The following is a 24,297-nucleotide window of genomic DNA, read 5'->3' on the forward strand; positions in this document are numbered from 1 at the left end:
GCATGCGTGGATCACGTTACTAAGCATGGAGAGTAATTTATCAATAAAATCACAGCTTTTTAATGTAGTTTCATTGTTAACATGTCACTATCAAAAGAAACTTGGTTGTGATCATTTAGTAAATAATCCAACAGTATTGGAAATGTTGACTGTGGTGCACTTTTGGTGGGGCAGTCATTGAAGATTTAGACAAATGGGAGCAAATTTCACACCAATTAATTGATATGTTTGATTTTTGATGTAATTTGATTTTGTGGCTATTTAGAACATTTTCTCCCTATAAAGAGTAAGCCCATGCTTTCAGGATCTACTTGGTCTGAACCAGATGAGTGAAGACGGAACCTACATTTGCATGGTGACTTGCATTGGGACAGTTAAATGAATATATATTTTGAAATGGAGTCACTTATAATGTAAGGGAAAGTTGCAAGCATCTTCAGCACGCAAGTTCTCACAATTTGCAGTTAAATAAATGATCACATTGTGAGTGTTGATTGATTGATACTTGTTGGCCAGATCATTGGACATTCATTCCTTTGATACATTGGGATCTTTTACAAAATAAGTAGTTTGTCTTTTAATGTACTAAATTGGTACTTCCATTAGAACAATGTGAAATGAAGCTTGACAAAGGAATGTGATTGTGTAGTTGGAAAAGTTTACAAAGCCAGGAAACTAAAGATGAGAAGGCTAGTTTCAAATTCTAAGGTTGCTTAACTAAAAAAACACATTTGACGTTGGGACAGGATGAGGCTGGAGTTTGTGGTGGCGGCCAAAATTGGTGGTTTCAGTCTTTCCAAGATTAATGAGATGGGAATTTTTATTCAACCGGTACTGAATAGTTCAGGGAATGAAAGGATTGCGAGCAGAGGTGATTACAGTTGCACTGTGTGCAGTCAGTGAATGTGTTGTTAAATGACACTGCTGAGAAGTGACATGTATGAAATAAGTAGAATGTTGCTGCTGGCAGTCAGGAAGGGGAAAGGGGTTAAGGAGCCAGTGCTGAGTACCCTCATGGCCATCCCCTTCAACAACAGGTTGGATACTGTCTGTGGGGGATGACCTAACAATGGTTGGGTCTCTGGCACTGTGTCTGCCTTTGTCACTCAGAAGGAAAGGGGGAAGAAGAGGCACGCTGTGGTGATAGGAGATTCGTTAGTTAGGAGAATAGACAGGAGGATCTGTGGGCGAGAACAAGATTCCCAGATGGTATGTTGCCTCCCGGATGCCAGGTCCGGGATATCTTGGATCGAGTCCTCAGCATTCTTGAGTGGGAGGGTGAACAAACAGAAGTCATGGTCCATGTAGGTACCAATGACATGGATAGGACAAGTGACGAGGTTCTGCATAGGGAGTTCAGGGTGTTAGGTGCTAAGGTAAAGGGCAGGGTTGTGATCTCAGGATTGCCACCCTTGCTGCATGCTAATGAGGCCAGAACTAGGAAGATTATATAGTTCAATACCTGGCTAAGATGTTGGTGTGGAAGGGAGGACATAAGTTTTTTGGCTCATTCTGCTTGCTTCCAGACCTGTACAGAAGGGATGGCTTGCACCTGAACTGGAGGGGGACTAATATCCTACAGGTGGAACTAAAATGGGTGGTCATTGGGAGATCCTGCTTTTTCTGACGGACAGAGCGTAGGTGCTCAGTGAAACATTCTCCCAGTCCATGTCGGGTCTCACTGATGTACAGGAGGCCACACTGGGAGCACCGGACACAGTCTAAACCCGAGCAGACTCACAGATGAAGTATCACCTCACCTAGAAGGACTGTGTAGGACCCTGAATGGTAGTGAGGGAGGAGGTGTAGGGGCAGGTGTAGCACTTGTTCCGCTTGCAATGAATAGTGCCAGGAGGGCATTCAATGGGGAGGGATGAATGGACAAGGGAGTCGCGTAGGGAGCAATCCTGCAGAAAGATGGGGGGGCGGGGAAGGGGAGGATAAAATGTGCTTGGTGGTGGGATCCTGATGGAGATGGCAGAAATTTCAGAGAATTATGTGCGGGACATGGAGGCTGGTGGGGTGGTAGGTGAGGTCAAGAAAACCTTATCCCTGGTAGGATGGCGTGAGAATGGGGTAAGAGCAGATGTGCGTGAAATGGACAAGATGCAATTGAGGTCAACATTGATTGTGGTGGAAGGGAAGACCCTTTCTTTGTAAAAGGAGGACATATCCTTTGTTCTAGAATGAAAAGCCTCATCCTGAGAGCAGATGCAGCGGAGACAGAGGAATTGAGAGAAGGGAATGACATTTTTACTGGAAACAAGGTGAGAAGAGGTATAGTCTAGGTAGCTGTAAGAGTCCATGGGTTTATGATAGACATCATTGAATAAGCTCCCGGTGAGGCCTCGTGTATATCAGCGAGACCTGATGTAGATTGGGAGTCCGCTTCACCGAGCACCTGCGCTCTGTCCACCAGAAAAAATGGGATCTCCCAGTGGTCACCCATTTTAATTCCACTTCCTATTCCCATTCCAATATGTCTATCCATGGCCGCCTCCTCTGTCATGATGAGACCACACTTAGGTTGGAGGAACAACACATTATGTTCCATTTGGGTAGCCTCCAACCTGATGGCATGAACACCAATTTCTCGAATTTCCAGTAATGCCCCCCTCTTTACCATGTCACATCCCCTTTTTCCTCTCTCACCTTGCCTCCTTGTCTGCCCATCGACTCCCTCTGGGGAGTCTGGGGAGCTCCTCTCCCCTTTTATTTCTTCCATGTCCTTCTGTGTCTTTCCCCTATCAACTTTCAAGCTCTTTACTTCATCCCTCCCCCTTCTGGTTTCACCTATCACCTTCTGTTTCTCTCCCTTCTCCCCACGCCTTTTAAATCTACTCTTCGTCTTTTTTCCCCCCCAGTCCTGCTGAAGGGTTTTGGCCCAAAACATTGACAATGCTCTTTTCCATAGATGCTGCCTGGCCTACTGAGTTGCTCCAGCTTTTTGTGTGTGTGTGTGTTGCTTGGATTTCCAGCATCTGCAGATTTTCTCTTGTTTGTAATAGTGCTGAAGATGAGGTAGTTGGTTTAGAAGAAGAGGCAATGTGTAGTGAGGATGGGGCAGAATTGCAATTAACGGGATGAGTTACAATGTAAAAGGTGGCCAAAATCAAGAAGTGTGAATACAGAGCTGAAGGTGTTGTTTCTGAATGTGCTCAGTATATGGAATAGGTAGATGAACTTGCAGCACATGCAGATTGGCAGATGTGATGTTGTAGGCATAACTGAATCATGGCTGAAAGATTATCGCTGAGAGCTGAATGTCGAAGGACATTGTACTGAAAGGATAGGCAGAGGGGTGGCATTGCTCTGTTGGTAAAAAATTAAATAAAATCATTAGAAAGGGGTGACATAGGGTTGGAAAGTATTGAATCATTGTGGATAGAGCTAAGGAACCGCAGGGGTAAAAAGACCCTGATAAGCAGGTAGATTAGGAAAATCAGGTGGGTGCTGGATTACGGGAGAGGGAATTTCTAGAGTGCCTACCAGATGGCTTTTTGAGCAGCTCGTGGTTGAAGATCAACTATTCTGGATTCAGTGTTGTGCAATGAGCCAGAATTGATTAGCGACCCTAAGGTAAAAGAACCTTTCGGGAAAAGTGATCATAATATGATTGAATTCACCCTGAAATTTGAGAAGGAGAAGCTAAAGTCAGATGTATCAGTATTACTGTGGAGTAAAGGGAATTACAGAGGTATGAGAGTGGAGTTGGCCAGAATTGATTGGAAAAGACCACTGGCAGGGATGATGGCAGAGCAGCAATGGCTGGAATTTCTGGAAGCAATACAGAAGGCACAGGATGTATACATTCCCAAAGAGGAAGAAGTATTCTAAAGGAAAGATGACACAACCTCGGCTAACAAGAGAAGTTAAAGCCAACGTAAAAGCCAAAGAGAGGGCATATAATAGAGAAAAAATTAGTGGGAAGCTTTTGAAAACCAACAGTAGGGAACTGATAAAACTCATTAAGAAGGTAAGGATGAAGTAAGCTAACCAGTAATATTGTAGAGGATACCAGAAGTTTCTTCAGATACCTAAAGTGTAAAAGAGGCGAGAGTGTTATCGGACCACTGGAAAACGATGCTGGGGAGGTAGTAATGGGTGACAATAAAATAGTGGACAAACTAAGTAAGTATTTTGCAACAGTCTTCACTATGGATGACACTTCCAGGTGTCAGTGGTCATGAAGTGTGTGAAATTACCATTACTACGGAAAAAGCCTTGGGAAACTGAAAGGTCTGAAGTTAGAAAAGTCACCTGGACCAGGTGGTGTACACACCAGAGTTCTGAAAGAGGTGGCTGAAGAGACTGTGGAGACATCAGTAATGATCTTTCAAGAATCACTAGATTCTAGAATGGTTCCGGAGAACTGGAAAAATGCAAATGTCACTCCATTCTTCAAGAAGGGAGAGAAGCAGAGGAAAGTAAACTATAGGCCAGTTAATCTGACCTCAGTGGTTGGGAAGATGTTCAAGTCGAATATTAAGGATGTGGTTTCGGTACTTGGAGGCACATGATAAAATAGGCCATAGTCAGCATGGATTCCTCAAGGGAAAATCTTGCCTGACAAATATTTTGGAATTCTTTGAAAAAGTAACAAGCAGGACAGACAAAGGAAAATCGGTTAATGTTGCAAACACGAGGAATTCTGCAGATGCTAGAAATTCAAGCAACACACATCAAAGTTGCTGGTGAACGCAGCAGGCCAGGCAGCATCTCTAGGAAGAGGTGCAGTCGACGTTTCAGGCCGAGACCCTTCGTCAGGACTAACTGAAGGAAAAGCTAGTAAGAGATTGGTTCACCAGCAACTTTGATGTGTGTTGATCAGTTAATGTTGCACACTTGGAGTTTCAGAGGTCTTTGACAAGGTGCCACACGTGGACAAAGAAGTGGCAGATGGAATACAGTGTCAGAAAGAGTATGGCCATGCACTTTGATAGAAGAAATGAAAGGGTTGACTACTTTCTAAATGGAGAGAAAATACAAAAACTTAAGGTGCAAATGGATTTGGGAGTCCTTATGCAGGATTCCCTAAGGGTTAATTTGCAGGTTGAGTCTATGGTGAGGGAGGCAAATGCAAGTTAGCACTCATATCGAGAGGACTAGAATATAAAAGCAAGGATGTAGTGTTGAATCTTCATAATGCACTGGTGATGCCTCACTTTGGATAATTTGAGCAGGTTTGGGCCCCTTTTCTTAGAAAGAATGTGCTGAAACTAGAGGGGTCAAAGGACGTTTACAACAACAATTCCAGGAACGATTGGCTTGTCATACGAGGAGTGTTTGGTGGCTATGGGCCTGTATTCACTGGAATTCAGAAGAATGAGGGGTGACCTCATTGAAACCTTATTAAATGGTGAAGGGGCTTGATAGAGTGGATGTGGAGAAGATGTTTCCTGTGGTGGGAAGTCTAAGGCCAGAGGACACAACCTCAGAATTGAGGGGCATCCTTTTAGACGGAGATGAGGAATTTCTTAAGCCAGAGAGTGGCGAATCTGTGGAATTCTTTGCTACAGGCAGCTGTGGAGGCCGAGTCATTTTGTATATTTAAAGCAGAGGTTGATAGATTCTTTATTGGACAGGGCAGGAAGAGATACGGGGAGAAGGCAAGAGATTGGGGCTGAGAGAAAAACTGGATCAGCCATGATAAGATTGCAAGCAGGCTTAGTGGGCCAGATGGTCTAATTCAGCTCCTATATCTTAAGACAGCAATAGGGAAGGGGAGTCATTTACAGGCATTTTACTGTCTAAAATTGGGCAAGATTTCATTAAAGGCAGAGCAGGTCTGAAAGGCAGACCTAGCTATTTAATTTGTATGTATGGTGTAGTGCCTTACAGCAGGATGATGGAGTGGTCACATTGGAGGAAAATTGTACAGTCGACTGTTACAAGGTGGTGATAATCAAGAAAGATGAGACAGAATATATTCTTTCTTATTTGGTATGCATAGTGTCACTGGTGACATTTCAGTACATTAACATTTTTCTGTGGACAAGGTTAGGAATTGTATGAGGACAGTGAACTCAGAGGCCATGATAAGTAGAGATGGAGATTGCAATCACTGAGGATTTTTAAAAAAACACATTTGATTGAGAGGCTAGGAGAAGACAGCAATAAAGCTGTGAGGATATTTCTCTATATTTGGGTGGGCTGGAGAAAATGAAGAAGTAATACCTGGGAAGGTGGTAGTGTGTGCAAACGCACAGGCCTGTCGGCCAACCAAAAGTACTTTTTCTTTTTGTAAAATTTGTTTTCTACAATCCAAAGACAATTCTACTACGGGGCTACTCCATCAGTGAGTTGCTTGTTGATGGGAGTAACTGGAGTGGTGTCAGCGGCGGAGCCAGCCGAGGTGTCAAAGGGGCTGGCCGAGGCCGGGATGATGGAGAAGGAGCCAACCAGGGTGTAGGTGGAGCCCGTCGGGATATCAGAGGAGCCCATCAGTGAGTCTGAGGAGCTGGTCTGGGTACGGAGGAGCTGATCTAGCCACTGCCTGTGTTGATGCCCGCTACTCGGAAGCATCGAAGTTGGTGCAGTTTAACCGTGGGAGGTTGTCTTGGACATCTCACTTGTGATCACAGGATGAGCTTAGAGCATGGATCTGTTCTTGGAGCTATGATGTTGTGGCCATTACAGAGACTTGGATGGTTCAGGGGCAGGAATGGTTACTTAGAGTGCCAGGCCATAGATGTTTCAGAAAGGACAGGGAGGGAGACGAGAGGTGGGAGTGTGGCACTGCTGATCAGGGATAGTGTCATGGCTGCAGAAAAGGAGGAATTCATGGAGGGATTGTCTCTGTGGGTGGAAGTTAGAAACAGGAAGGGGTCAATAACTCTACTGGGTGTTTTTTATAGACCACCCAATAGTAACAGAGGCATCGAGGAGCAGATAGGGAGACAGGTTCTGGAAAGGTGTGATAATAACAGGGTTGTCGTGGTGGGAGATTTTAATTTCCCCAATATTGATTGGCATCTCCCTAGAGCAAGGGGTTTAGATGGGGTGGAGTTTGTTAGGTGTGTTCAGGAAGGATTCCTGACACAATATGTAGATAAGCCTACAAGAGGAGAGGCGTACTTGATCTGGTATTGGGAAATGAACCTGGTCAAGTGTCAGGTCTCTCAGTGGGGAAATGTGAGTCCTCTCAGTTCTCAGGGAAATGTATAGCAGAAATGTGACAAATGTTCAGGGGATATTTGCGTGACGTTCTGCATAGGTACGTTCCAATGAGACAGGAACCGTGGTGTACAAAGGCTGTTGAAAATCTAGTCAAGAAGAAAAGAAAAGCTTACAAAAGGTTCAAAAAAGCTAGGTAATGATAGATCCAGAAGAATAGAAGACTAGCAGGAAGGAGCGTAAGAATGAAATTAGGAGAGCCAGAAGGGGACATGAGAAGGCCTTGGCGAGCAGGGTTAAGGAAAACCCCAGGACATTCTACAAGTATGAAGAGCAAGAGGATAAGACGTGAGAGAACAGGACCAATCAAGTGTGACAGTGGAAAAGTGTGTATGAAACTAAAGGAGATAACAGAGATATTTAATGCATCCTTTGCTTCAGTATTCACTACGGAAAAGGATCTTGGCGATTGTGAGGATGACTTACAGCGGATTGGAAAGCTTGAGTATATAGACATTAAGAAAGATGATGTGCAGAAGAGAGGTTTTGAAAAGCATCGTTGGATAAGTCTCCAGGACTGGATGAGATGTACGCCAGGCTACTGTAGGAGGCGAGAGAGGAGATTGCTGAGCCTCTTGCAATGATCTTTGCATCATCAATGAGGACGGGAGAGGTTACAGAGGATTGGAAGGTGAAAGGTGTTGTTTCCTTATTCAAGAAAGGGAGTAGAGATAGCCCAGGAAATTATAGACCAGTGAGTCTTACTTCATTGGTTGGTAAGTTGATGGAAAAAATCCTGAGAGGCAGGATTTATGAACTTTTGAAGAGGCATAATATGATTAGGAATAGTCAGTATGGCTTTGTCAAAGGCAGGTTGTGCCTTACGAGCCTGATTGAATTTTTTGAGGATGTTACTAAATGCATTGAAGGTAGAGCAGTAGATGTAGTGTATATGTATTTCAGCAAGGCATTTGATAAGGTACCCCATGCAAGACTTATTGAGAAAGTAAGAAGGCATGGGTTCCAAGAGGACCTTGCTTTGTGGATTCAGAACTGGTTTGCACACAGAAGGCAAAGAGTGGTTGTAGACAGGTCATATTCTGCATGGTGGTCGGTGACCAGTGGTCTGCCTCAGGGATCTGTTCTGGGACCCCTTTTCTTTGTGATTTTTATAAATGACCTGGATGAGGAAGTGGAGGGATGGATTAGTAAATTTGCTGATGACACAAATGTTGAAGGTGTTGTGGATAGTGTGGAGGGCTGTCAGGGGTTACAGCGGGCCAGCGATAGGATGCAAAATTGGGCTGAGAAGTGGCAGATGGAGTTCAACCCAAATAAGTGTGAGGTGGTTCATTTTGGTAGGTCAAATATGATGGCAGAATATAGTATTAATGGTAAGACTCTTGGCAGTGTGGAGGATCAGAGGGATCTTGGGGTCCAAGTCCGTAGGATACTCAAAGCTGCTGCACAGGTTGACTCTGTAGTTAAGAAGGCATATGGTGCATTGGCCTTCATCAACCGTGGGATTGAGTTTAAGAGCCAAGAGGTAATGTTGCAGCTATATAGGACCCTGATCAGACCCCACTTGGAGTACTGTGCTCAGTTCTGGTCACCTCACTACAGGAAGGATGTGGAAACTATAGAAGGAGTGCAGAGGGGATTTACAAGGATGCTACCCAGATTGAGGAGCATGCCTTATGAGAATAGGTTGAGCGAACTCGGCCTTTTCTGTTTGGAGCAACGAAGGATGAGAGGTGACCTGGTAGAGCTGTATAAGATGATGCGAGGCTTGGATCATGTAGATAGTCAGAGACTTTTTTCCAGGGCTGAAATGGCTAACACGAGAGGGCACAGTTTTAAGTGCTTGGAAGTAGGTACAGGGGAGACGTCAGGTAAGTTTTTTTACACAGAAAGTGGTGGGTGCGTGGAATGGGCTGCCAGCAATGGTGGTGGAGGCAGATACACTAGGGTCTTTTAAGAGACTCCTGGACAGGTGCATGGAGCTTAGAAAAATAGAGGACTATGGGTATCCCTAGGTAATTTCTAAGTAAGTATATGTTCAGCACAGCATTGTGGGCCGAAGGGCCTGTATTGTGCTGTAGGTTTTTTGTGTTTTTTTGGCGTGTGTGTGCGAGTCTGTGCGTGCATCCGTGATGGATTTTTCATGGCTTTTACAAGGCGCGGAGCGAGAGAGAGAGACTGTGTGACGCACCACTCCTCACACAGACATTTTCACAGTATTTTCCCTTTGTTTTACGAGGTCGAGTTGCGACCTCAACACTCAACCTGGCACAGATGGAAAGCGTACTCGGGCGGACCCAGCTAGTTTCGAACCCGGGAACCTCTGCTCCCGGGTCCGGCGACAATGTCATGGCGCCACCAGCCGGCCCTGGTTTTTTATGTTTCTATGGCTCTGTAGGACAGTGATAATGAATGTTACCGCAGGCCTGTTACACTTGTCTGGTGGAGGAACAGGTGACATGGGAGGTGTGTAACCTCGGTTTTGGCGAGGGCTAGGCCTCAAGCCTTGGGCTTGTCTACTGCTGCAGACCAGATGAGAGACAAGGAAGCGTTTACAGCATGAATGTCTGAGCTCGGCTGAGGTCTAGCCTCCTGTCGGTGTTGTCCTTCCATATTCGAGTTATAGAATGACAAGCTGGATTGCGTGCATCTGTGCACTGCCGGGAGATTGTACCATCGATTGCTGGACATCATGCTTAGTGTCTTGGGCGATATATATGTTTTTTTTGGAGTGAATATGCTTCTTTGCTTGCTATTTTGAATTATATTGCTCGCTATTTTTGAATGTTTGCTTGCTATTTTGAATGTTTTACACTTTGGCCCCAGAGGAACTGGCCCCAGCTATGTCTTTGTATGGTTTAAATGATAATTAAACTTGACTTGATTTTAGTCAAGAAAACAAGGTAAGATAATCAGAGAAGAAAGTTGTACAGGGATAGCAGGGTTCAGTTAATCTTGCTTTGGGGTTGAGACCCACTTCTTCACCATAATGGTCTAGGTGGGTCAAGCATGTATAGAGAGCTAGGGTATCTAAGACATTTGCAAAGTATTGTATTTGCCAACGTGGAGTAGAGAACGAGTTTGTAAATCTGCTTCGAGCAAAGGATTGGCCTAACATCTGTAGTCGGGAAAATGCTCAAAGCTGTCATTAAGGAAGAAATAGCGAAACATTTAGAAAGGAGTGGTTCCAGTAGACAGACGCAGCATGGACTCCGAAAGGGCAGGTCTTATTTGACAAACTTACTGGAGTTTTTTGAGGACATAATGAGTGCAGTGGATAGAGGGGAACAAGTGGATGTCATATACTTGGATTTCCGGAAGGCGTTCGATAAGGTGCCGCACAAGAGATTTATAAATAAGATACGGATGCATGGAGTCAGAGGGAGTGTATTGGCATGGATAATGGATTGGTTAACCAATAGAAGGCAGAGAGTTGGCAGAAACAAGTGTTTCTCCGGTTGGCAGTCAGTGGTGAGTGGGGTGCTGCAGGGGTCGGTGCTGGGCCTACAGCTGTTTACCATTTACATTGCTGATCTGGAAGAGGGGACTGAGTGTACCATAGCAAAATTTGCTGATGACACTAAACTGAGTGGAAAAACAAATTGTACAGAGGATGTGGAGAGTCTGCAGAAGGATATAGATAGGTTAAGTGAGTGGGCCAAGGTCTGGCAGATGGAATACAACGTTGGTAAATGTTAGATCATCCACTTTGGAAGGAATAATAGAAGAGCAGAGGTGAAAGATTGCAGCACGCTGTTATGCAGAGGGACTTGGGAGTGCTTGTGCATGGATCACAAAAAGTTGGCTTGCAGGTACAACAGGTTATTAAGAAGGCAAACGGAAGTGTTGGCCTTCATTGCTGGAGGGATTGAATTCAAGAGCAAGGAGGTCATGCTGCAACTATACAGGGTACTGGTGAGGCAGTTCTGGTCTCCATACTTGAGGAAGGATATACTGGCTTTGGAGGCAGTGCAGAGGAGGTTCACCAGGTTGATTCCAGAGATGAAGGGGTTAACCTATGAGGAGAGATTGAGTCGCCTAGGACTATACTCTCTGGAGTTCAGAAGAATGACGGGATCTTACAGAAACATACAGAATTTTGAAAGGGGTAGATAAGATAGAAGTAGGAAAGTTGTTTCCATTGGTAGGTGAGATTCGAACTAGGGGACATTGCCTCAAGATTCAGGGGAGAAGATTTAGGATGGAGATGAGGAAAAACTGATTTTCCCAGAGAGTGGTGAATCTGTGGAAGTCTTTGCCCAGGGAAGCAGTTGAGGCTTCTTCATTAGATGTATTTAAGATACAGTTAGATAGGTTTTTACATAGTAGGGGAATTAAGGGTCATGCGGAAAAGGCAGGTAGCTGGAGCTTAGTTTACGGACAGATCAGCCGTGATCTTATTGAATGGCAGGGAAGGCTGGATGGGCCAGATGGCCTACTCCTGCTCCTATTTCTTATGTTCTTATGTTGGGAATGGCAAGGGTGGAGAACTGAAGGAAGGGTGTGGGACGGGTGACAGAGAAGGAGCACCATGGTCAGGGAGGTTGGTGTAGGAGCAGACACACATAGCCCTGAGACACCAGGCAAGGTCATTTGATTCCAAAAAATTGGCTTATTAATCATTACAGAATGTCTCTCTGGTGCTTCCGTTTCCTCCCCTTTTCCCAACTGTGATTTCCTCCCTCCCTGCCCCCTTTCCACTCTCAGTCCACAATACAGGCCTGTATCAGAATCAGGTTTATCATCACTCAAGTATGTCATGAAATTTGATTTCTTTCATTTTAGCAGCAGCAGGACAGTGCAATACATAAATTTACTACAGTACTGTGCAAAATTCTTAGTCACCCTAGCCTAAGTGGTGGGAACAGGGTAAATGAAATCAACCATGAACCATGTTTTGGGTCATTCAGAAATCTAATGTGACCTTGTTCACTGCTAATGTTGTGGAGGATATTGAGTTAGATAGGATGTATATTGGCCAGTTAAGATCCAGTGCATATACTGAATCTGAAGTTTGGTGAAAATATTAAAAGATTTTAAAAAGTAATTTCTTTAGCCAGAGTGTGGTGAATTTGTGGAATATGTTGCCACACACAGCTGTGGAGAGCAAGTCATTGCGTTTATTTAAAGTGGAGTTTGATTGATGCCATTCCTAAAAAATTGTTCATCCCAGTTTGGCAAAAGAATAAATCAAGGAAGGTAGTGCACCCGTGTCTGACAAGAGAAATTAGGGATAGTATCAATTCCAAAGAAGAAGCATACAAATTAGCCAGACAAAGTGGCTCACCTGAGGACTGAGAGAAATTCAGAGTTCAGCAGAGGAGGACAAATGGGCTTAATTAGGAAGGGGAAAAAAGATTATGAGAGAAAACTGGCAGGGAACATAAAAACTGACTGTAAAAGCTTTTATAGATATGTAAAAAGGAAAAGACTGGTAAAGACAAATGTAGGACCTCTACAGACAGAAACAGGTGAATTGATTATGGGGAGCAAGGACATGGCAGACCAATTGAATAATTACTTTGGTTCTGTCTTCACTAAGGAGGACATAAATAATCTTCCAGAAATAGTAGGGGACAGAGGGTCCAGTGAGATGGAGGAACTGAGCGAAATACATGTTAGTAGGGAAGTGGTGTTAGGTAAATTGAAGGGATTAAAGGCAGATAAATCCCCAGGGCCAGATGGTCTGCATCCCAGAGTGCTTAAGGAAGTAGCCCAAGAAATAGTGGATGCATTAGTGATAATTTTTCAAAACTCGTTAGATTCTGGACTCGTTCCTGAGGATTGGAGGGTGGCTAATGTAACCCCACTTTTTAAAAAAGGAGGGAGAGAGAAACCGGGGAATTATAGACCGGTTAGCCTAACGTCGGTGGTGGGGAAACTGCTGGAGTCAGTTATCAAAGATGTGATAACAGCACATTTGGAAAGCGGTGAAATCATCGGACAAAGTCAGCATGGATTTGTGAAAGGAAAATCATGTCTGACGAATCTCATTGAATTTTTTGAGGATGTAACTAGTAGAGTGGATAGGGGAGAACCAGTGGATGTGGTATATTTGGATTTTCAAAAGGCTTTTGACAAGGTCCCACACAGGAGATTAGTGTGCAAACATAAAGCACACGGTATTGGGGGTAAGGTATTGATGTGGATAGAGAATTGGTTAGCAGACAGGAAGCAAAGAGTGGGAATAAACGGGACCTTTTCAGAATGGCAGGCAGTGACTAGTGGGGTACCGCAAGGCTCAGTGCTGGGACCCCAGTTGTTTACAATATATATTAATGACTTGGATGAGGGAATTAAATGCAACATCTCCAAGTTTGCGGATAACACGAAGCTGGGCGGCAGTGTTAGCTGTGAGGAGGATGCTAAGAGGATGCAGGGTGGCTTGGATAGGTTGGGTGAGTGGGCAAATTCATGGCAGATGCAATTTAATGTGGATAAATGTGAAGTTATCCACTTTGGTGGCAAAAATAGGAAAACAGATTATTATCTGAATGGTGGCTGATTAGGAAAAGGGGAGGTGCAACGAGACCTGGGTGTCATTATACACCAGTCATTGAAAGTGGGCATGCAGGTACAGCAGGCAGTGAAAAAGGCGAATGGTATGCTGGCATTTATAGCATGAGGATTCGAGTACAGGAGCAGGGAGGTACTACTGCAGTTGTACAAGGCCTTGGTGAGACCACACCTGGAGTATTGTGTGCAGTTTTGGTCCCCTAATCTGAGGAAAGACATCCTTGCCATAGAGGGAGTACAAAGAAGGTTCACCAGATTGATTCCTGGGATGGCAGGACTTTCATATGAAGAAAGACTGGATGAACTGGGCTTGTACTCGTTGGAATTTAGAAGATTGAGGGGGGATCTGATTGAAACGTATAAAATCCTAAAGGGATTGGACAGGCTAGATGCAGGAAGATTGTTCCCAATGTTGGGGAAGTCCAGAACGAGGGGTCACGGTTTGAAGATAAAGGCGAAGCCTTTTAGGACTGAGATTTGGAAAAACTTCTTCACACAGAGAGTGGTGAATCTGTGGAATTCTCTGCCACAAGAAACAGTTGAGGCCAGTTCATTGGCTATATTTAAGAGGGAGTTAGATATGGCCTTTGTGGCTAGGGGGATCAGAGGGTATGGAGGGAAGGCTGGTGCAGGGTTCTGAGTTGGATGATCAGCCATGATCATAATAAATGGCGGTGCAGGCTCGAAGGGCCGAATGGCCTACTTCTGCACCTATTTTCTATGTTTCTATGTAAACACAAACCAAAGGTTATGGGGAGAAGGCAGAAATGCATTGAGAGGGATAATAAAACAGCCATAATGGAATGGCAGAGCAGACGCGATAGGCCAAAGTGCCTGAATCTGCCCCATGTCGTATGGTCTTATTTAAATGAGTCTCTCTGAGTTCTTCAGAGGATGCCAGGGGAGTTGCAAAAAGAAGCTCTTGCGTAAGCTTATCTTGAAATGGTGGCGATAAACAAGGTCTAGACTTACTTCTGTAGGGATTTGGGTACAGGGTATGTGGGAAGGAAGGAGTGATAGAGATTGGATGATAAGAAAGAGAAGTTTCGGAAGGGTGAAGGAAAAATGATAAAAAAATAAAAGGTAAAGATAAATGGAAAAAAATTAACAGGTTTTGTTATGCAGAGACAGCTCAAACAAGTCTTTTTGATGGGAAAGCAGAGGAGAAAGTTAATAGTTATAGGGAAGTACAACACAGAAACAGGCACATACCAAAACCAGTTAAACTACCTACTCCCATCAACCTGTACCAGGACCATAGCCCTCCATATCCCTTCTATCCATGTACCTATCCAAACTTCTCTAAAACGTTGAAATCAAGCTTGCATGCACCACTTGTGGCTGGCAGCTAGTTACACACTCTCATGATCCTCTGAGTGAAGAAGTTTTCCCTCAAGCTCCTCTTAAACTTCTCACCTTTCACCCTTAACCCACGACCTCTGGTTGTACTCCCATCAATGGAAAAAGCCTGCTTGCAGTTACTCTATCTATACCCCTCATAATTTTGTATACCTCCATCAAATCTCCTCTCAATCTTCTACATTCTAAAGAGTACAGTCCTAACCTATTCAACCTTTCCTTATAACTCAGCTCTTCCAGATCCGGCAGTATCCTTGTAAATTTTCTCTGTGCTCTTTCAACCTTAATTATATCTTTTCTGTAGGTAGGTGACCAAAACTACACACAATATTCCAAATTAGGCCTCATCAACGTCTTATACAACTTTAACGTAACATCCCATTTTCTGTACTCAATATATTGATTGAAAGCCAATATGCCAGAAGCTTTCCTTACGACCATGTCTACCTGTGATGCCACATTCAACGAATTATTGACCTGTATTCCCAGATCCCTTTGTTCTACCATTCACTGTGTAAGACCTACCCTGGTTGTCCTGCCAAAGTGCAAAATCTCACACTTGTCAGTGTCTTAGAAATAAGACACAAATTAACAGAAATCAGTCGTCAATATTTAAACAAGTTAAATTTAAATTCAGAGTATTTAACCATAAACAAAATGGGGCTACTATATATAGATGCAAAGTGTTCGGCAAATATTGAAAAACAGTTTTAAATCAGAATCATATATTATCTGTCGTAAGTCACAAAATGTGTTTTTGCAGCAGCAGTACAGTGTAAGATGTAAAAATTACAATACGTTACAAAACTAAATAGTAGACAAGAGGAATAATGAGGTAGTGTTCATGAGTTTACAGACCATTCAGAAATCTGATGGTAGAGGGGTAGAAACTGTTCTCAAAACACTACATGTGGGTCTTTGATGTGATGTAATTACTTTTATTAATCATCTGTCAAGGAGGATTACAAAAGCATTACAAGTCTTTTGCTCATGTTTTATATATGGCTACACTATACAATAAACACTAAAACTACTAAATTAAGTTGCCATAAACTTTTTAAAAAAAAGAACATTTTTTAATATCTGTAAATGATTTGACAGAGAGAGAAATGCCTTGCTGTGTACTAGATTGCATAAGATTAGGGTGTATTTGGAGTCAGCAATGATGGATGTCTTTGGAAAGTTGCCTAGATGGTTGCTGGGAAACAGAATAATTTGCAGATTCTTTTATAGCCAATTGCATGTTCCATCAATGGTAGTTCAGAAAGTGATAGAACGTACAGTAACTTAGCAAGCTAACTAGATGGAACATGGAGGGGGGGGCGCAAAAAGTTCACGCTGAATGGAATTAGTAGGTCTATTTTGTGCATGATATTTTTTTAAGTCACAGTACAAAAGAGGCATTACATTTTAGCATAATATATTTGTCTCTAAAGCATCATTAATCAAACTAGGTTTTGTTTGGCATTTACAACTGTGGATCTCTTAATGATGTCATTGTTGACATTTCAACATTGTAGTCTCAGCTTCTTTCACATATTGCATTGATTCTTACAATTTAATATTATAATATCTTTCAAACAGAATTCATTGATTTCACACCAGTTTTAGAAGTTACAAAAATAATTAAATGGAGATCTGTATTTGGAGACCTGTGTGCGGTCGAAGTGTTTCAATTGATTGTAGTAGAAATACACCTGGATCTGGAAGGTCCAGTTGCTGGTGAGTCAGTAACTGGGCAAAAACTATACCGTGAAATCAAAAGAAAAACACTCCAAGCAACTCTACGAAAAGGTTATTGGAAAGCACAAGTCAGGAGATGGATACAAGAAAATTTTAATAACCCTTGGAGTACGGTTAAGTCAGTCATCAATAAATGGAAAGGATATGGCAGAGCCGTAAATCTACCTGGAGCAGGCGTTCCTCGAAATCTGAGTGACCGTACAAGAAGGGGAGAAGTGAAGGAGGCCACCATGAGACCTATAATAACTCTGGAGGAGTTATAAGTTTCAGTGGCCGAGATGGGAGAGACTGTGCTTGCAACAACTGTTGCCCTTGTGTTTCACCGATCGCAGCTTTATGGGAGAGTGGCAAAGAGAAATCCACTGTTGGAAAAAAAGCTCACATGAAATCATGGCTAGAGTTTGCCAGAAGGCATGTGGGAGACTCTGAAGTCAGCTGGAAAAAGGTTCTATGGTCTGATGAAACCAAAATTGAGCTTTTTGGCCATCAGACTAAACACTCTGTTTGGCGTAAGCCAATCACCACACATCATCAAAAACACACCATCCCTACTGTGAAGCATTGTGGTGGCTGCATCATGCTTTGGGGATGCTTCACTGCAGCAGGCCTTGGAAGGCTTGGGAAGGTAGACGGTAAAATGAATGTAGCGATTATAGAGGGAAATCCTGAAGGAAAACCTGATGCAGGCTGCAAGAGTACTGTGACTTGGGAGAAGATCTGTTTTTCAACAAGACAATAACCCCAAGCATAAAACCAAAGCTACACAGGAATGGCTTAAAAACAAGAAAGTTAGTGTCCTGGAGTGGCCAAGTCAGAGTCCAGACCTCAATCCAATTGAGAATTTGTTGCTGAATTTGAAAAGGGCACAATCCCTATGCAATCTGACAGCTTGAGCAGTTTTGTAAAGAATGGGGAAAAATAGTAGCGTTCAGATGTGCAAAGCCGATAAGAGTCCTATCCACACAGGACTCAAGGCTATAATTGCTGCCAAAGGCGTATCTACTAAATACTAACTTGAAGGGAGTGAATACCTATGCAATCAATTATTTTGTGTTTTATATTTGTAATTAACGTAGGTCACTTGGTAGAGATCTGTTTTCACTTTAACAGGAAAGTGTCTTTTTCTGTTCATCAGTGTCAAAAAAGCCAAATTAAATCCGCTGTGATTCAATGTTGTGGAACAATAAAATATGAAAACTTCCAAAGGGGGTAAATACTTTTTACAGGCACTGTATATGACGCTATGTGCCTGTGATACTGCTGCAAGTAAGTTTTTCATTGCACTATGCATACATGTATTTGTGCATATGACAATAAACTAGACCATGACACACTTACTTCACCTGTCTACAATCCATACAAAAGGTCTCAGTCCTAAATGTTGCCCATTTTCATCCATAAATGCTGCCTGATCCACTGTATTTCTCCACTGCTGATTTGTATTCTCCACTTAACCTGCTTTCCCACCGTTTTTGTACAATCAACATATATGACTATCATATACTTAATGTCTTTATCCAAATCAATAATATTCAGTGCACACTAAAATGATAGCTGAAGTCACAGTAATGACATGCCAAGAATAGTAGGAAGATTGTATGTTGAGACTCTTGTATTCATATAAAATGTTATGCATTCATGCTGTTTTTATATGATAGAAATCGGTTGTAAGTAGCAACCATACAGTTCAGCAGCTTGACAGTTTATGACATTTAGCAGATGTTTCAGGATATTTCTTGCTGTCTCTGCAGCCTTGTTTAATAAAGGGAGTGTGTTTGAAATTAAAAATGGCTGCTTTTGATCTTCAGCCAGTCTACCACTGTATTTTGACATGATAAAAGATAATGATGCAGTTACTTGAAATTATAAACCAAAACCTTTAAATAATTTTATTGCTTAAGAAATGATGAGCATTTTTTCTTGCCATATATAATGTATCCTGTCAAGAACATCACAAAGAGTGTATCAATGGCCTTGCTTACAGTATCCAAGATTCAGAAAAGTATTGGTTGAATGTTTTTTTTTGAAAATGATGAAACAGAATTTGCTTTTGTGAATATGTACAGTCTTGTGTTGTCACCAAAGGAAAGTTAGCAACCAGATTGTCTGCTTAAGCTTCAATTGTTTTTGTTCAGTTTGGATTCAAGTGAAAGTTTGGCATCTCTAACCTACTCCCAATATGCCTGCAGCTACATCACAGAAATTTAAAATAGTTTTCAGAAAGGAAACAGAAAACATTCTTAATTGTTTTAAGATAAAAGACATTTATTTTTGGATGGAGCAGTTAAGATGCAAAGTGGTTACATCACTTTTTTTTGTAATTTATTTTTTATTGAAGTTCATCATCAAACAAACATTTCCATAAAACAAACAACAGGAATTCTGCAGATGCTGGAAATTCAAGCAAAATTATACTTGAATTATTATGCTTGAATTTCCATAAGATGTATTTCAGATATTGTACAAATATATGCCACAAATCTCCACATAATATTTATCTGCGGTATACACTTATAGAAAAGAGAGGAAGGAGAGAACAAGCAAAAGGAGAAAACTATGTACAAATAAGGAGTGATTCTTTTTTTACAACATATTCATTGATTTGTGAGAATAAAATCAGGCCTATGAGGTGTTGCGTAGTTAAACCATTTTTCCCAGTAGGAATCAAATTGTTCCAACTTATGATTAACAGATGCTGTTATCTTCTCCATTTTGTAAATGTCCATTGTAATTTCCATCCATGTGTTTAAAGCTGGGCTCTCCTGTGATAACCATTTCCTGGTAAGAGTCTTTTTACCAGCCACCAGCAGTATATTCATTAAATATTTATCTCTTTTCAACCATTCTTCAGGTATATACCCAAATTATATGGTTTTACTTCCTAAGGGTATTTCACATTTAAAGATGCCTTGTAGGGCATTGTGTATCCCACTCCAATAGCCTTTGATAACGGGGCATTCCCAGAAAATATGAAAATGGTTTGCATTTTGATTTCCACAATTTCTCCAGCAAACAGGGAAGTTACTGTCATAATGGGATTTCTGAGAGGGTGTAATAAAATACTTATCAAGTTTATCCATCCAATCTCCCTCCAATTCTGTGATACACTTCCATTGATACCTCCATATTATTGTCCATTCTTCCTCAGGTATAATTATCCCTCCTTCCTTCTCCCATTTTGTTTTAATGTATAAAGTCAAATGTGTTTTAAGATTTGACGAACCCTTATACACGCTTGAAATGATTCCTGACGAAGGGTCTCGGCCTGAAACGTCGACTGCACCTCTTCCTACAGCTGCTGCTTGGCCTGCTGCATTCACCAGCAACTTTGATGTATGTTGCTTGAATTTCCAGCATCTGCAGAATTCCTGTTGTTTGTGTTAGAGCTATTTAGAAAAGCATATATCAAACATGTACTTGGTCACATTTTTAACCGTCCTATTAACATACTGTCGCATCTGTAAATACTGATAAAAGTTTTGTTTTTCTAATTTTCTCTTTAAGCATTTCAAAACTGAACAGTGTTCCTTCTTTCATTATATTGCAAAAAACTGTTATTCCTTTAGCTGTCCAGTCCTTAAATCTAGCATCCAGTTTATTCGGCGTAAAACCCGAGTCATATGCACACCATTTAAGAATTGCAATATCTCCCTCTAGTTTATATTCTTTTATAATCATAGAACATAGAATAGTACAGCACAGTACAGGCCCTTCGGCCCACAATGTTGTGCCGACCCTCAAACCCTGCCTCCCATATAAGCCCCCACCTTAGATTCCTCCATATACCTGTCTAGTAGCCTCTTAAACTTCACAAGTGTATCTACCTCCACCACTGACTCAGGCAGTGCATTCCACGCACCAACCACTCTCTGAGTAAAAAACCTTCCTCTAATATCCCCCTTGAACTTCCCACCCCTTACCTTAAAGCCATGTCCTCTTGTATTGAGCAGTGGTGCCCTGGGGAAGAGGCGCTGGCTATCCACTCTATCTATTCCTCTTATTATCTTGTACACCTCTATCATGTCTCCTCTCATCCTCCTTCTCTCCAAAGAGTAAAGCCCTAGCTCCCTTAATCTCTGATCATAATGCATACTTTCTAAACCAGGCAGCATCCTGGTAAATCTCCTCTGTACCCTTTCCAATGTTTCCACATCCTTCCTATAGTGAGGTGACCAGAACTGGACACAGTACTCCAAGTGTGGCCTAACCAGAGTTTTATAGAGCTGCATCATTACATTGCGACTCTTAAACTCTGTCCCTCGACTTATGAAAGCTAACACCCCATAAGCTTTCTTAACTACCCTATCTGCCTGTGAGGCAACTTTCAACGATCTGTGGACATGTACCCCAAGATCCCTCTGCTCCTCCACACTACCAAGTATCCTGCCATTTACTTTGTACTCTGCCTTGGAGTTTGTCCTTCCAAAGTGTACCACCTCACACTTCTCCGGGTTGAACTCCATCTGCCACTTCTCAGCCCACTTCTGCATCCTATCAATGTCTCTCTGCAATCTTTGACAATCCTCTACACTATCTACAACACCACCAACCTTTGTGTCATCTGCAAACTTGCCAACCCACCCTTCTACCCCCACATTAGGTCGTTAATAAAAATCACAAAAAGTAGAGGTCCCAGAACAGATCCTTGTGGGACACCACTAGTCACAATCCTCCAATCTGAATGTACTCCCTCCACCACCACCCTCTGCCTTATGCAGGCAAGCCAATTCTGAATCCACCTGGCTAAACTTCCCTGGATCCCATGCCTTCTAACTTACTGAATAAGCCTACCGTGTAGAACCTTGTCAAATGCCTTACTAAATCCATATAGATCACATCCACTGCACTACCCTCATCTATATGCCTGGTCACCTCCTCAAAGAACTCTATCAGGCTTGTTAGACACGATCTGCCCTTCACAAAGCCGTGCTGACTGTCCCTGATCAGACCATGATTCTCTAAATGCCTAATAGATCCTATCTCTAAGAATCTTTTCCAACAGCTTTCCCACCACAGACGTAAGGCTCACTGGTCTATAATTACCCGGACTATCCCTACTACCTTTTTTGAACAAGGGAACAACATTCACCTCCCTCCAATCCTCCAGTACCATTCCCGTGGACAACGAGGACATAAAGATCCTAGCCAGAGGCTCAGCAATCTCTTCTCTTGCCTCATGGAGCAGCCTGGGGAATATTCCGTCAGGCCCCGGGGACTTATCTGTCCTAATGTATTTTAACAACTCCAACTCCTCCTCTCCCTTAATATCAACATGCTCCGGAACATCAACCTCACTCATATTGTCCTCACCATCATCAAGTTCCCTCTCATTGGTGAATACCGAAGAGAAGTATTCATTAAGGACCTCGCTCACTTCCACAGCCTCCAGGCACATCTCCCCACCTTTATCTCTAATCGGTCCTACCTTCACTCCTGTCATCAAAGTTGCTGGTGAACACAGCAGGCCAGGCAGCATCTCTAGGAAGAGGTACAGTCGACGTTTCAGGCCAAGACCCTTCCTCAGGACTAACTGAAAGAAGAGTGAGTAAGAGATTTGAAAGTTGGAGGGGGAGGGGGAGATCCAAAATGATAGGAGAAGACAGGAGGGGGAGGGATGGAGCCAAGAGCTGGACAGGTGATTGGCAAAAGGGATACAAGAGGATCATGGGAGAGGAGGTCAGGGAAGAAAGACTGGGGGGGGGGGCCCAGAGGATGGGCAAGGGGTATATTCAGAGGGACAGAGGGAGAAAAAGGAGAGTGAGAGAAAGAATGTGTGTATAAAAATAAATAACAGATGGGGTACAAGGGGGAGGTGGGGCATTAGCGGAGGTTAGAGAAGTCTGGGTCCCCCTCCCCCGTCTTTCTTCCCGGACATCCTGTCCCATGATCCTCTCGTATCCCTTTTGCCAATCACCTGTCCAGCTCTTTGCTCCATCCCTCCCCCTCCTGTCTTCTCCTATCATTTTGGATCTCCCCCTCCCCCTCCAACTTTCAAATCTCTTACTCACTCTTCCTTCATTTAGTCCTGAGGAAGGGTCTCGGCCTGAAACGTCGACTGTACCTCTTCCTAGCGATGCTGCCTGGCCTGCTGCGTTCACCAGCAACTTTGATGTGTGTTGCTTGAATTTCCAGCATCTGCAGAATTCCTGTTGTTCACTCCTGTCATCCTTTTTTTCTTCACATAATTGAAGAATGCCTTGGGGTTTTCCTTTACCCTACTCGCCAAGGCCTTCTCATGCCCCCTTCTTGCTCTTCTCAGCCCCTTCTTAAGCTCCTTTCTTGCTTCCCTATATTCCTCAATAGACCCATCTGATCCTTGCTTCCTAAACCTTATGTATGCTGCCTTCTTCCACCTGACTAGATTTTCCACCTCACTTGTCACCCATGGTTCCTTCACCCTACCATTCTTTATCTTCCTCACCGGGACAAATTTATCCCTTATATCCCGCAAGAGATCTCTAAACACCGACCACATGTCCATAGTACATTTCCCTGCAAAAACATATCCCAATTCACACCTGCAAGTTCTAGCCTTATAGCCTCATAATTTGCCTTTCCCCAATTAAAAATTTTCCTGTCCTCTTTGATTCTATCCTTTTCCATGATAATTATAAAGGCCAGGGAGCGGTGGTCACTGTCCCCCAGATGCTCACCCACTGAGAGATCTGTGACCTGACCTGGTTCATTACCTAGTACTAGATCTAGTATAGCATTCCCCCTGGTCGGCCTGTCCACATATTGTGACAGGAATCCATCCTGGACACACTTAACAAACTCTGCCCCATCTAAACCCTTGGATCTAATCAGGTGCCAATCAATATTAGGGAAGTTAAAGTCACCCATGATAACAATCCTGTTATTTTTGCACCTTTCCAAAATCTGCCTCCCAATCTGTATCTCTGCTGCTACCAGGGGGCCTATAGAATACCCCCAGTAGAGTAACTGCTCCCTTCCTGTTCCTGACTTCCACCCATATTGACTCAAAAGAGGATCCTGCTACATTACCCGCCCTTTCTGTAGCTCTAATAGTATTCCTGACCAGTAATGCCACCCCTCCTCCCCTTTTTCCGCCCTCTCTATCCCTTTTAAAGCACTTCAGGAATATTGAGAATCCATTCCTGCCCTGGTGCCAGCCAAGTCTCTGTAATGGCCACTACATCATAATTCCATGTATGTATCCAAGCTCTCAGTTCATCACCTTTGTTCCTGATGCTTCTTGCATTGAGGTACACACATTTCAGTCCTTCTACCTTACTGTCTTTACACCATTTATTCTGCTTCTCTTTCCTCAAAGCTTCTCTGTATGTTAGATCTGGCTTTACTTTATCGTTTTCCATATTTTAAGAGTCTGTTTCACCCATGGGTTATCAATAGTATTTATGTACCTTTGTAGGTTGTTATCAGCCAAAATTGCCTGTATGGGGATGGGAAGTATCCCCTCCTCAATGTTTTTCCATTGAGTGTCATATGATGGGTTGCACCAACATATCACAGCTCTCAACTGTGCTGCAAAACAATAATCTCTAAGAGAAGGTAGGCCCC

The 24,297-nt window shown here is 42.9% G+C and overlaps 1 protein-coding gene across 9 annotated transcripts in view; it reads left to right on the plus strand.

The window, feature by feature from the left end:
- intu (inturned planar cell polarity protein) overlaps positions 1-24,297 on the plus strand; it is a 117,862-nt gene that overhangs the window by 20,623 nt on the left and 72,942 nt on the right. The gene's annotated exons all lie outside the window — the stretch shown is intronic.

Source organism: Mobula hypostoma, chromosome 4 (genome assembly GCF_963921235.1).
Source record: "Mobula hypostoma chromosome 4, sMobHyp1.1, whole genome shotgun sequence".
NCBI classification, from domain to species: domain Eukaryota; kingdom Metazoa; phylum Chordata; class Chondrichthyes; order Myliobatiformes; family Myliobatidae; genus Mobula; species Mobula hypostoma.